Source organism: Mycetomoellerius zeteki, unplaced genomic scaffold, assembly GCF_001594055.1.
Source record: "Mycetomoellerius zeteki isolate Tzet28-1 unplaced genomic scaffold, Tzet1.0 scaffold244, whole genome shotgun sequence".
Classification (NCBI taxonomy): domain Eukaryota; kingdom Metazoa; phylum Arthropoda; class Insecta; order Hymenoptera; family Formicidae; genus Mycetomoellerius; species Mycetomoellerius zeteki.
This window is the reverse complement of record NW_017257221.1, coordinates 532,177-546,478: the sequence shown is the minus strand read 5'-3', so window position 1 is coordinate 546,478 and position 14,302 is coordinate 532,177.

The following is a 14,302-nucleotide window of genomic DNA, read 5'->3' as shown; positions in this document are numbered from 1 at the left end:
TCGTACAATATACATATGTAGATTTAAGTATTACACCGATCTGCACTTAAAGAGACTTTAAGTGCACAATAAAACTATTCTTCTTTCGATCTCGTAATGATAAAAAAAAAAAATTAATTTTAATGTCTTCATTAAGCGAAAGATTATGAACCTCGATTTCGTAAAAAAAGAAACTGTGACAAAATCCCTGAATTACAGCGAGATCTTTCGTTTCGACAATCGATTAAAATTTTGTTGACATAACACAATTATGTTGTATCAAATATATGAAAATGATGAAGTAGAATTGTATAGTGATTGCAATGCATTTTAATTCATCGGTAATTACGAGATAGCTGCTTCGGGATTGATGTTTATTTCTACCAATGTAGATTAACTTTAATCTCGGTTTAACTTACTCTTCATCTTTTTCCCTAATTCTTAAAACAAAAAAAATTTCTTAGAACAAAGATGAAGAACTAAATGAACTAAGACTCAAGTTAATGTACACTGATGGAAATGGACATAAGAATCACGTAAGTTTTGTTGCGAGTAATTTCGCCGATTAAAGTTAATCGGAGTTCGGTCGAGGTCGCCTTGAGAACTTAAATGGATCGCGTCTCCTTATACGCTCGCGGCGGAATCTGTGAAGTTAGCGCATTCTATTAATATAAAAAAAAATACTGACAGTTCCAGTAATAGTTTCCAGCTCGGTTTCCAGCAATTTTCATAGTTCTATAGTTTGATAGTTTGATATCAAAATAAAAAAAAATTCCTCGTTTTTATACTAAAAAAAAAAAAAATAGTACATATACATTCCAATATTGGTTTTTTTTATACGGAACTATTTTTTATTTTTATAAAGAACTATGAAACTATGAAAAGTGCTACTAGAACTGTTATTACTTTTTTATATTAACAGAATGTTGTATTAACTTTACAGATCCACATAAATTTAGGTTATGAACGCCATTCTGTTAATATAAAAAAAAAATAACAACAGCTCCAGTAGCATTTTTCATAGTTCTACAGTTCCTTATAAAAATAAAAAAAAGTACCGTATTTTTTATACACTGAGAAAAAAATATCTTGATTTCAAAGAAATATTTCTTTGCTCGTATTCAAACAAATTATTACTTTGGATCAATGAAAATTTCTTTGAAATTAAAATATGTTTTTTAAAGTAAAAAAAAATATCTTAATTTCAAAGAAATTTTCATTGATCCAAAGTAATAATTTGTTTGAATGCAAGCAAAGAAATATTTCTTTGAAATCAAGATATTTTTTTCTCAGTGTATCAAAAAACCAAAATTAGCACAATGTATTTTCAATTTTGATCTTTTAATATAAAAAATGTGGAATCTTTTTTATTTCTATAAGGACTTGTAGAGCTATGAAAAATGTTACTGAATTTATCATTATTTTGAATATTTTTTTTATGTCAATACAATGTCGTGTGCTAACTTCACAGATCCCCGCGGCGCTATCAATTGCATTACTCGCTCGCCCGTCGTTTACAAGCCGCTGCCGTTTACAACGAACGGATCGCGCATGACGCTTCCGCTGACCCCTTCGGGGTCTGCTCTCCCGACGGTCGACGTTGCAGGAAAACGATGTTGCTCTCGCGCGCGTGCGCGACTCCGCGGCGCGCATTCCGTCGCCGTGTTAGCCAGCCTGAGCGTAACTGCCGCGCAAACGTCACGGATGCAGGACCGGACTTGATACAGCCAACTTATCTCATCATCGCGAATCACTTAGGAAGACATTCGTAATTCGATCTTACATTTAAAATTGTCTCGAGTACGATCGTGAGATGTTGTACGATGGTTTCATTGGCTTGATGGAAGTCTTAAGATCACCTAAGATCAAACTCCGATCGATCTTAGATATAAGATCTGTGACTACCGCTCTTAATTCTCCGGAGTTGGTATTAAAATCTCTGAGACAGTTATTGATGCCGGGTCTGTAAGACCCATGCATTTAATTACGTCAATTAAAAGACATTAATTAATTTCAAAGAACCAAAATGACGTATCTTACATAAAAAAATTTGAATACTAAATATACTTTATTAAAAGTAATTTAAATTTACAGATGAATATAAAAAAAATTAAATCTTCACATTTTTGACAAAAACTTTATTTATAAATAAGTTATATATAGATCCACTTCAGTTTCGGAGTCTTTAATCTTTTAAATCGAGATACTTCTGAGAGTCGACAATTAAATCTTGCGACACATATACGCTTACGAATGAAAATGGAGAATAAATCGTTATGTTTTTAGAGATCGAAACGTTGCTGTCCAAGACATTCTCTATTCCGATTCTTTAGCATCCTTACTCTCTAAACCTTTTAGAGTGAATCTCTAAAGAATAAAATCTCATTCTTAAAGATTGAAAATTGAGCCACTTCTTTCAAGATTGACTCAATTTTCACTCTTTAGAGTGAGATTTCATTCCAAAAAATTTAGAGAGTAGAACTTTTATAGAAGAAATAAATAAGAAATACAGTAATTTTTAAAAAATCAAATGAAGTAAACGTAAGTCAAGTCTCATCTTCTCATCTGAGGGTATACGGATGTTCGAATCCGTTCCTGTGTTCACAGCATGGATGATGGCACAAGAAGGGGATAAGAGGGAGCTTAGCGGGAGGAGAGAGCGAGAGGAGAGGCAACTTAATGGCGAATACGCATATACATGTAAATCGCGTGTCAGCCTAGGCCATCTAATGATTCCAGCATTATCCACAAGCAACCGCAGGCAACGTAAATCGAATGACAGCCCCACGCTGCCATGGCGACTGTCATTAAAGATGCAGCACTAGAGCACTCGGATGGAAAATGGACTACTACTCGCAAAACAGAATATCCGGGAGTTACGCCGGACACAGATACTTTCTCGAAACGTAAACTTTTCGAATTTACTTGAAAGCATCCAACGTTTATCCGCGAACCGAGATGAACTTAGTGCTTATCCTAGCTTACAAGACTTACAGAATTTAGAATCAAGATGCTTTTAATAATCCCCATCAAGATTCCCACGTCATCCGCAACTAACTTCGCGTCTTATTCTTCATTCAGATTCAAACAGACTCGAGTACAACTTTATTAATTACAAATATATTTATGATATTAAAAATTCTTTATCCCGCCAGAATCATTCCTGGTAATTGTTCTTGTTTTCCAAAAAAAAAAATCGGGGGAAAAAAAAGGTGCGCAAAGGACAGCCTCTGAAAAAATTTCTAACAAGGGCGACTCTAGGATCCCTCGAAAGTTGGTAGGTGTGGTTTTTTTTAGCAGCTTGCGGTGGCCGGAAAATATCGATTGCGCGGATACGCGGTTAGATACGCGTCATCTAGACACTTTCGGGTATATAGTGTATCCGCATGCCCCGTGCACCTCGCTATTTCACCCTCCCACCCTCCGGCCGAGTGCACCTATGACTAGTTCCACGCCGTTGAATAAACGTTCCGTTTCTCGGTCGCTCTCACTTCTTCCTCGCCGCCTGTCCCCTCCGCCCCTCCCCCCTCGACCACCCCTACGTCCTCGTCGCTCCTTCGCCCCCTCCCCCCCTCCCCCTGCCGTTCTCCACCTTTCTCGTAGCACGCGCATGGGTATGGGTATGCAACGGCGTGCAGTGAGCCGTACACAAAGGCCTGATTGCCGGACACCCGGTGAAATATGCCAGTCCCCGCCAATAACCGGTATCTCGCTGCCCTCTCTTCACTTTTACGCTGTCTTCGCTGCGGGTTCACGGAACGCGACGACGGGGTGGAGGAAGGAGATGGAGAACGGGGGAGGGAGAGCACGGAGTCACGGTGGAGCGGTGGGGGAGGAACAAGGGGGACGAACACCGATGGAAGTATATCGAGGTACAAGAGACAATGTGACACGAGCTGGATACTGATGCTACCATAGGAAGGATACAGAAAAAGAGAAAGAAGGGAAGCCATACTTGTTAAAATTGGTTTTATTCAACACTTTCGGGATGGCCACAGTTGCACGTTGGAACGAATAATCGGCAATAATCGTATGGAATGGGTAGAATTATTATAAATAAAAAGAGAAGAAAAAGAATGTAATTGAAAAATATTTTTTTAAATTTCCAGGAAACATCGAATTGTCGAAAACAACGTCGAATTATATAAATATATAACTCATTGTTTTATTTAGAGATTTTTATAATTCATTGGACGAATTTAAATCGTACGCTTATACAATATGTAATTCCTTATTCAATAAAATAAAATTTAAATATATAAGCCAAAGGGGGGGGGGGGGAGAGAGAGGGCATTCTCGGACACGCTTGTTCCGGCATTCGCGTGAGGTTGTTTTCATGATATAGTTGTGCGGGTAGTTCGATCGAAGATAAGCGGAGCGTAGGAGGTAAAGCTAGGTGAGACTCCTAGGGCAGTAACGCGATACTGAGAGGTACCAACGTTACCGCGCAAAAATCACGCTTAATGCTCGCTCTATATATTCATGTTATTCTGCAAATAAAAGCTATTCTGCGACTACGACGTAGTTGAGGTAACTAAGATAAAAAAAAAAAAATGAAATCCAGGGTAGATGTTACCAGGGAACAAAGTACGAATTTCTTGCTCAATGACGCTGCACGGAGAATTGTTTTTTTAAATTACCCTGAAAATATGGTAGTTATGGTACAATATATTTAAAAAAATTTTACCATGCACTTCAGTAAAATTAATCAAAGTTATTTTATATTTTATTATAGTTTTATTACTGAATGAGAGAAGTTTACATAAAATTCTTCGAAATACAATGTTGTCCCAGAACTATCATATTTTCAGGGTAAATTTTAAGAAAAAAATTCTCTCCGTGTGCTTGGAGAGTTAATCTATTTTTTGTTCAGATTACTTAAATTCTAATCTCCAATCCCCACAATCATTAATCTTCAATGTGTACACCGAGAGGAATGTTCCGTATGATATGTGATTTCTTACTTTTCTCAAAAACTTTCTTACTTTTATCAAATTTTGATTAGAGAACAAAATTTCTAAATTAAAAAATAAGAACGTTTTTATAAGTTAAAAATTTAGTTCTAATCAAAACTTGATTATTCTAACAAAATGTTTAAATTAAAAAGAAAGTTTCTGTAAGTCACATACAAAACATTTCTCTCGGTCCGATACGGACTGTACGCAATTTCAAGCACGAGGTGCTGCGACAGTCGCCGGTGCATTTCGACGTGCGACGTAGACTTGAGTGGCACTCAAGCCGCGAGCAGAACGTACATATTCGCCGTGGCTCGTCCGTTCTTTCAAGAATGTGCAACGACGAACGGAGAGGAACGTTCCCGTAGGTTCGCCGTTGCGGTACTCGCGCGACATTGCTCGCGCGGCTATGGAAACTCGTAGAGAGAATCGCGATTCTGTTCCCCTCGGCAAAATAAATAACGCGCGCGGCTCATCATCTGCACGGCGTCGTTGCGCCACTGCGCCCGCTGGCGCTTTCGCAATCCCCTTTTCGTACTTTCGCGACGGTCGATATGCAACGAACGGCGACGCATATCGCGCTCGTTCGGCCGACCGCTGGAAGATGGCCGCGTTCCTCGGCGGCGCGCATAGACGTCGCAACGCCTACAATATCTTTCGCTCCGCGTCCAAGGGCGACACTTCGATCGAGCTCCGATTAACTTTAATCGGCGGTTAATTCGATCATGAGCAAGATTTCTATTTCTGTGCAATTTCGTCGTTCCTTTTAATCCAATTCTTCTTTTCTCACGCGACGAAAAAAAATTAAATACTCTGTACACTCTGTTAAATAAAATAAGTAGGTGTTATACTCGATAAGCTAATCGTCCATTTAGTTAATCCTTGGATGACTTCGACCGATTAGCTTACTCGACGATTAACTTGTCAAGCAACAGATGTGCTGTCTTGTGGATAACGTGGATAGAATTATTAACTTTTTGTTGTTCGATACGTGGAAAATTTCATATTGGATGAATTATGTAAGTTTTATTAGAATATTAGCAATTCCAATTTTTATCATCAATGTAGATTTATCAATGTTAACTTTAATCTCTGTTTAATTTAACTCTTTATCTTTTTTTAATTCTTGGAACTAGAAGATAAAAAGTCTGTCAAACAGGCTAAAATTAATATACCGTGGTAGAAATAAACATCGATTAAATTAATTACTGCAGATTAAATTAATGCGAGCAAAGTCGCTCTTAGTTTCTATAAAACCAAAGGAAATTTAAATAACCAAAGGAAATTGAAATTTTCCGATGTAAATCTCTCCTTCATTACTGATATCGAATATATATTTATTTCAAAATCATCCATTAATTGCAATGAACAAGCGACAATCTCTTTAATGAGATTTATCTCGCTGTGAATATGTAAATTATTTAATAAAAACTATTTAATAAAAAAATATAAATATATTCATAGAACCACAAGCGAACTTTATTACCATTAATCTAATCGATTTCCAAAGGAAAAAAAGATGGACTGAACTTTCAAGCATCGTCAAGCCGAAGTGATCATCAATGTCGATTGTGATAATGATTAGCGACTACATTAATCTATCATGATACATCATATTCGATGAAGGATGTTGCATCCTTCGACGAACGCATCCTCTTCCAGTCGACGACCGACGTAGCACGATTTCGCATCGCGGTTTCACGGATTAATCAGTTAGGAATGCGAACATGCGGCGAGGAAGGACCGGAGGCTGCGAAAGCGATCGGAGATGAGTAGACCGATATCGAATGGTTTAAAGACCGTTTTAGATAATCTTTAACTCGCCCTGAAAATTCTACATATAATTTGGCATATACACTATTAAAAATAAAATATTAATTTTAAATAAAAATATTAAAATATTAATTTTAACAATTTTGTATCTCAGAAAGTCCGCTATACGTCTTTAAATTAAAATTAACATTTTTAATACGCCCAGAGAAAGGTTTTTTTGATTCAAAGAAAAGTTTCTTTGCTATACGGTTAAAGAAAAAATTTCTTTGATTTTAAAAAATTATGTTCAAATCAAAGAAATGACGTTCAAATGAAAGAAATTTTTTTCTTTAACCTTATAGCAAAGAAACATTTCTTTGAATGAAAGAAATCTTTCTCTGGGTGTAGTATAATATATTTTGTCATTATTAATGATTAGAATTTTGTAAATATTAATCGCAACAACTAGCGTTGGCTCTTCATGCTTCTTTCTTATATCGTGATTGATTTATTCATTAGAGCCTTGTCATTTTATATACTTGAATCAGTCATTTGAGAAACACCATAAGTAAAAAAATCTAACTTTTGGAAAAAAAAACTGAAAAAGTTTTCTAATTTTTACAACTGTAGTATTAAAAAGTCAGTTTTCCAAAAGTTAGATTTTTTAACTGGAAATTGTAAAATTCCCACAAAAATATTATTAGGCATCAAGACCCGCTTTGACCAAGTATGACCTTTTTCGCTTATTTATGTTGAACATTTCTCGATCGATTTCCACTTAATATTCTTCAGATTTTTTTATTTATAGAGTTTCTTAAATGGCCAACATTTGCAAACATCAACCTGTAAAATTAAAACGACATCAAGGAGGAAAAGTCATGCTTTGATAAAATCGGCGTTTAGATGGATGATGGCTTTTCCATTGGGAAACCGACGTTTGTTCAATATCACGCGAGCGAATCGCGGCGGCACGTTAACGTGGGTGTCCCAGAAGAACGAGGGAACGACGTGAAAGACGACGACCCGGCATTGTGCGCCTCCGCTATTACATCCAAGGTTACCCCGTCGAGTCGTAAACTCTCCTCTCGTACCTCAACGTTCTCTCGCGTGCATCAGCTCCCTGTTCCGCTTATCCGCGACGCGGGACCATATTTCTAACGCGTCTCGATAATGCACAAATTGAGTCGGCGTCGACACCTGATCATTAACGCTGTCCAGTAAAATACAACATTACCCCTATTTTGTAATTCTTAATGATAGCGTCGACGTCGTTACGTTGTCGTTGCGCAAGTAAAAAAGCTGCACGATGACAATATAATGATACCAGCATGTAAGAATTGCACACAGAAAAAAACAATCATGATTGAATTAACAAAGATACGTTTGATTGTGCAAATTTTGATGGAAGAACTTTTCTTGTAATCAAATATTTTAGTATACAAGACATTTAGGTACCTATAACGCTGGTTAGAGTTTAATTAGGAGTAGCAATAATTGTAGAATGTGTATAAGTAATAATATCCAAGTGTCTGGTTATTATGACGAGGGAAAATAGTGTATGATTAGATTTTAATATGACATGTATGATTAAAGGAGTAGAGCTAAACAGAATTTCTGATTATCATAATTAAATAATCTAGTATTCCAACAGTTGTTATTTTCATCAGAATTTATGCAATTTTTGTCAGATTATTTTAACCAAAAGATTATTCATCATAAAAAAATGGTTCACCAAACAGTCTAGTTGTTACATACGTATTTCAGGTTAATTCAATCAACTTTTTTTTTAGTGTAAAATAGGACTAGATGGTTGAAGTCACAATTGCGGCATGCGAACAATTGAGCGTAATAATTAGCGCGTCCGCTTTCCGAATGTCCCGAATGTCGAAGCGTAATTTCGAGGCTGTTAAAGATTATCAGCGCGTCGGAAAACAGAACGGGAACTTTTATTTACGCAATCGCGGAGCGTGCACTTTTTCGTCATTTCCCAGATAAAAAGAGAGACGGACGAAGACGGAAGGGGAGAGAGAAATAGAGATAGGGAACAACTTCCGTCGACGAGAAACTCGCTGAAAGAAAACACGCAACATTTTTTTTTTTCCCGCCCTTGGACACATAATGCGTGTGCGCCCATGTACATCTGCACGCGTGTCCATCGCGTTACACGTTTCTTCAGCCCGTTACGCGTGCGATGCAATAAACACGCGCTTCTTATATGTGGGATGAAGTGTGCTGAAAAAAGATGCTGAAAAAAATTTACTAAATTATAATAAAAATTTTAATAAATATATGTTTAAATATGTAGTACTTTGGTCCGCCATATTTTTCAAGACGCTTAAGATAGAATGAGATGCGTGGATATCTCATTCTATCCCAGGCCTGTCCAGTTTGAGCTCCGGAGTCAAAACGCAAAGCCATCGACGCAAAAAAATTCAATGTGGGTAAGATTTCGGAGACTGTAAAGTGTTGATACGCATCTAAGTGACGCTTATCAACTTTATAGTTCTTACTAAAATCTTACAACAAATTTTTTTAGATCGATGGCTTTGCGTTTTGGCTCCGGGGAGTTCAAATTGGACAGGCTTATGTTCGTTTCTATCAATGTAGATTAACTTTAATCTCGGTTCAACTTACTCTTCATCTATTTCTTATTCTTAAAACTATAAAAAATGAAGAGTTAATTGAACCGAGATTAAAGTTAAACTACATTGGTAGAAACGGGCATAATTCTATCCTATGGATAACTATCTCATTCTATCTTAAACCGGTCATGAAAAATATGGCGGATCAAACGTACGATGTTCATCTCTTATTTGAGGATCTCTAAATAGTACTAACAAAACATTTACTTACAGTAAATAAATATTTATTCAATAAAAAAGTAAGACTTAAATCACAAATTGATGATTCTTGTACCAAATAAATATATGTTTATACATTTAATAAATATTTAGTTAGTAATATTTATTAATGCAAATATTTATTAACAAATATATATTATTAATATTTAATAATTTTTTTCCCTTTTCTTTTCTTAAATTTAATCGCGACACGAGTAACGCGGTCAGAGTGTTTCGACTAACACCGAACACGATGACCAACAGCAATTGTCCTCCACGTTTCCGTCAGACATAGTTAAGCTTGTGGCTTAATTTATGAGGCAATTGCGATTGAAGTAATTGCGTCAACGCAACTGCAAATAACGGCGCGCTCAATTTTCTGGATATTACAGGACTCGAAACCCTAATTTGATTTGTGTAAGAGAAAAGTGCGATACTTTCAAAGTTGATGTTCTTTGACGTGTAATTGACAGATTTATATGAAATAACTTTTGATTTTATTTATATCGCTCTATCTAGTCTTATTTATATCTCTCTATAATTACTCTTTATTCATAGCGCTCTATAATTACTCCATATTTTTTCATAATCTTTTGAAAGACGACTTTTTTTCGTAGAGCGTTACCTTTCTCTTTCTTTCTTTTTGCTTCCCGAGTTCCCTGAATACGCACTTTAATACATGTTATCACTCGCGTGACAGGAAAATTAAACGTTTCACATTAAATAAACTCAGTTGACTACTAATGCCGGTTAAACGAGCGCCGACAAACGAGCTTATAAAACGATAGTAACGCATGTCCATCGTGACAACTTCATCTGTTTTTTTTTTTTTACTAATAATCGAGAGAGATCCGCTTTGCTCTGCGTACCGTATTCTAAAGCGATCCTCAACCGCGAAGACCACTAGGGGAATTTAAATCATGTGCTAATTCAACGTTAATTACTTTTACAGTTAAACTATTTCAACAGCATGCAGTAGCATCCAAGGGAGAATTTACGGGCGAAAACTCATGGTAGCTTGATATTTGTTTAATATTTGCAAATACATTTAAGGAAATGGTAATCGATACAATTGTATTAAAATTTCTATGTTTCTCGATCCGTATCAATGTGCACATTTGCTATTTTCTTTTGCTTATATATGCAATGTAATATTGCGATATATATGCAATGAAACAATATAAATATGCAAATTTATAATGTACATAGTATTTTAATTAAGCAAATATGTCACGCTCTTATTTTGATAAAATTTTATTTCTCGTTAATATTATGATTAAATTAACAAAATTATTTTCAATTAGATTAATGTTGTTAACACATCATTTTTCTCATGAGTGAGATATGGTGAGATATCTTCACTTCTATTAATTACATTGTACATTTCCTACAACAACTTAATTAAAAAAATTGTTACTTTTTTAGTTGATTGCAGATAAAGAATGGAAGCATAAAGAAAAAAAAGATATTTTTATTCATCTGCAATTTAATTATTATACCAAAATTGCATTTTATGATTAATATTCCAAAATTTTGATTGCAGAAAAGAATGGAAACGTAAAAAAAAGAAAAATATTTTTATATTTCTCTATAATATTAATTACACCAAAATTATATTTTAAGATCAATATTCCAAAATTTGGATGAAATTCAAAACATTCAAACTCATTATCTGGAAAATTTATTTTTTGATTGTGACACGGAAAAAAAATATAGTTCACATAACTAAAAATATTTAGTTGTGAACAATATAGAAACATCATCCGAGTTATCTTTATGTGATAGGAATGTATATGGTTGATACGATTTATTTACTTTGATGTGTCAACTACATCAATGTAGTTAGGCGTGATCTGGTTGTGACAACCAAAACTTGATTGGGGGATCATTTATTATGGATTAGTAGTTATATATCCGTACATTGAGAAAAAAAATTTGTTCAACTAACTGAACACATTTAGTTTGTTTGCAGATTTGGTTAATTCAACAAATTTTATTTAATCGTAGTCTGTTTAACATTAAACAGCTTGTTAAGCAGACTAAGGTTAAATTCAATTAAATAAACTTTGTTGAATTAACCAAATCTGCAAACAACTAAATGTGTTCAATTAGTTGAACAAATTTTTTTTCTCAGTGTATAGTTGCGTCAATCGTGACATTATAAAACATGATGTATAATAAGAATTAAATTATTAATAAAAATTTCTTGTTACATCATGCTATAAATTAAGTTGCAATTTCAAAAAGCAAAAGCGACTCACCAAGCTTACAATTAAAAATACGTACATGTGAAATGCCATCATTGCTGCATAACCTAACCTAACCATTGTACTATGGTTCAAGCAACCACATAAATACACTGAAAAAAAAGATTGGCTGCTGCAGCAAATTAGATGGTAAAATATGGCATAGCATTTTTAATTGATTACAGCAGTCAATTTTTGGTTGTGTTAATCTATCGAAATCCTATACTGACATTGCAGATAGGCTAATGCAACCAAAAATTGGCTGCTGCAGCCAATTAAAAATGCTATGCCATATTTTACCATCTAATTTGCTGCAGCAGCCAATCTTTTTTTCAGTGTAGTTGCTCCATATTTTACTATTTAATCTAGTTGGCATTACCAGATTTCTGTGCAGACCAATCATATTGTTTTTTCCGTGTCGAGTCGTAGTAAATGAGCAATATTTCCTAGCATAAAGTTTAAATCTCCAAAAGTCTTTTCCTTCACAATTATTCTTTAGTTTCTAACGCTCGATAAAAATATTCGAAAGTGGATTTTAAATATGAAGTTTAATTTCTCATATATACCACTCTGTAATGGAAGATCAGATACGTTACGACTGTTATCATCGCAGGGTGAATGTACGAGCATTCGCCGTTGAAAATACTATCGCGGGCATAGCGAATGAAATTATCGCACTTTTCGAACTTTTTATTATCGCAACGAGGCCGCAGCGATACCTTCGAACATTATCGATAACACTCAAACGCATGCCGTAATAACTGCAAACGTTGCTTCATCGCTTTCGCATCGTCAAACGAAAGAAACCATTTTCCGAGATGTAAATGATTCGACAAGTAAATAATAGATTTTATAGAATTCTATATCGAGCTAGACTTTGATAAACACGTCGCATTTATCGCTCGTTCTTCAAATATTCGAATTGATGTATGAGCAAGTTGTATTTTTGGAATCTTCATAAAGTCCTCCAAGTAATAAAAATTCTTAGGCTGTGGTATTCATGCGGTCATTTTTCAAGATTATCTTTCACTTCTAACATACCCAAGATTTCTTTACTGTGCTATGCTGTAATAAATTCTCTATTAATAAAGATACATGCATTTGCTTGTACCGTTATATTTCTTGATATATGGCATTTTAATTGAAAAAAAACATTGTCATATGTTCATTTTTATAGGATATTTTTCACGATAATCACTGCGGTAGATACAGTGACAAAACAATACAGAGTATTAAAATATTAAGATGCTAATTCAACGCTGTAATTAATTTATAATCTCTTAAAACCGTATTATATGAAATGGTTTTAAATATATAAGAACGGAAACTAATCTTAAAAATTCATATTAGAATAAAATGGAAAATTGAGAAATAATTTAAATCGCAAAGAATTACTTTATCCCACATGACTTTAAGACCCGATTTTTCCATTTTCTGGTTAACTTGTGGTTTAGACTTAACTTCACTCGATGATAATATAAAAACTTTTTCTTAGCTATGATTAACCATTAATTAAACCAACGGTTTTGCAGTAGCAACTATAGTTTATATTTACTACAAAAATCATCAGTTTAGTGATTATAACTATAGCTAGAAAAATACACTGTTTACATTATTATTAATTGTCTTTCGCACTTCTTGTCCTCTCATTTATGTTTTATACTTTGACACGATCAGATCACTTTCCACGCTTAAGAATTTCGTTTACCTGTTCTCAAGTAAGTTTCTACTGCTTATTGTAATTGATTTTCGATTCGGTTTGATACTTCATGTATGTTATTATTATTTCACAGTGATTGCCATCAATCTAAATACTACAGACGTAGAGAACAGTCTTATTAATAGCGATATATCGTATGTGATTTCCGTTTATTATTTTAACGTTGACAAAATTGTACTATTAATCCGTTCTTTACCTTTGACACTTGAAGAGGACAAAATCATATTGTCGAAACGTTTGTAAATTTCTTTGTAAATTTCTTTTAAGAAATAATTAATTTCACAAATTACATCTTGTGCTGGCTCACATTGGCGTTTTATTTTTGTATTATTATTAAATATTGGAGCCTTACATCACTTTGTTTATCATTATTATTAGGTTGAGTCCATAACCATAACAGAAAATAAAAAACCGGGCCTAACACGCACAACTGGCGGTGCAAATGGTTAAAAAAATATTGTCGACAGACGCGCGAGATGGGTGGGCGCATTTCGGAGTTAATTTTGCGTGCCAAAAACAACGCGCGCCGCTCGTTATTCGTATTGTACGGATCTGCACGGATCGTCAGAATTTCATGCGCCGTTAATATGCTCATGACGTCATCCCGCAGAAACGCAATCGAATGGATCCTTACAGCTGAACGGCGCGAATCGGTGCATCTGCGCGCGGAGGAAAAATTGCCGCCAGCGGCAATTCAAACGCGATTCTCTCCGCCGTATTCCGTAACATGGATCGCCGATAACGCGGCTCTGTTTACAGAGAAATTGTTGAATGATATATCGCAGCGAGAGATAATGCTCGAGCGCAGCT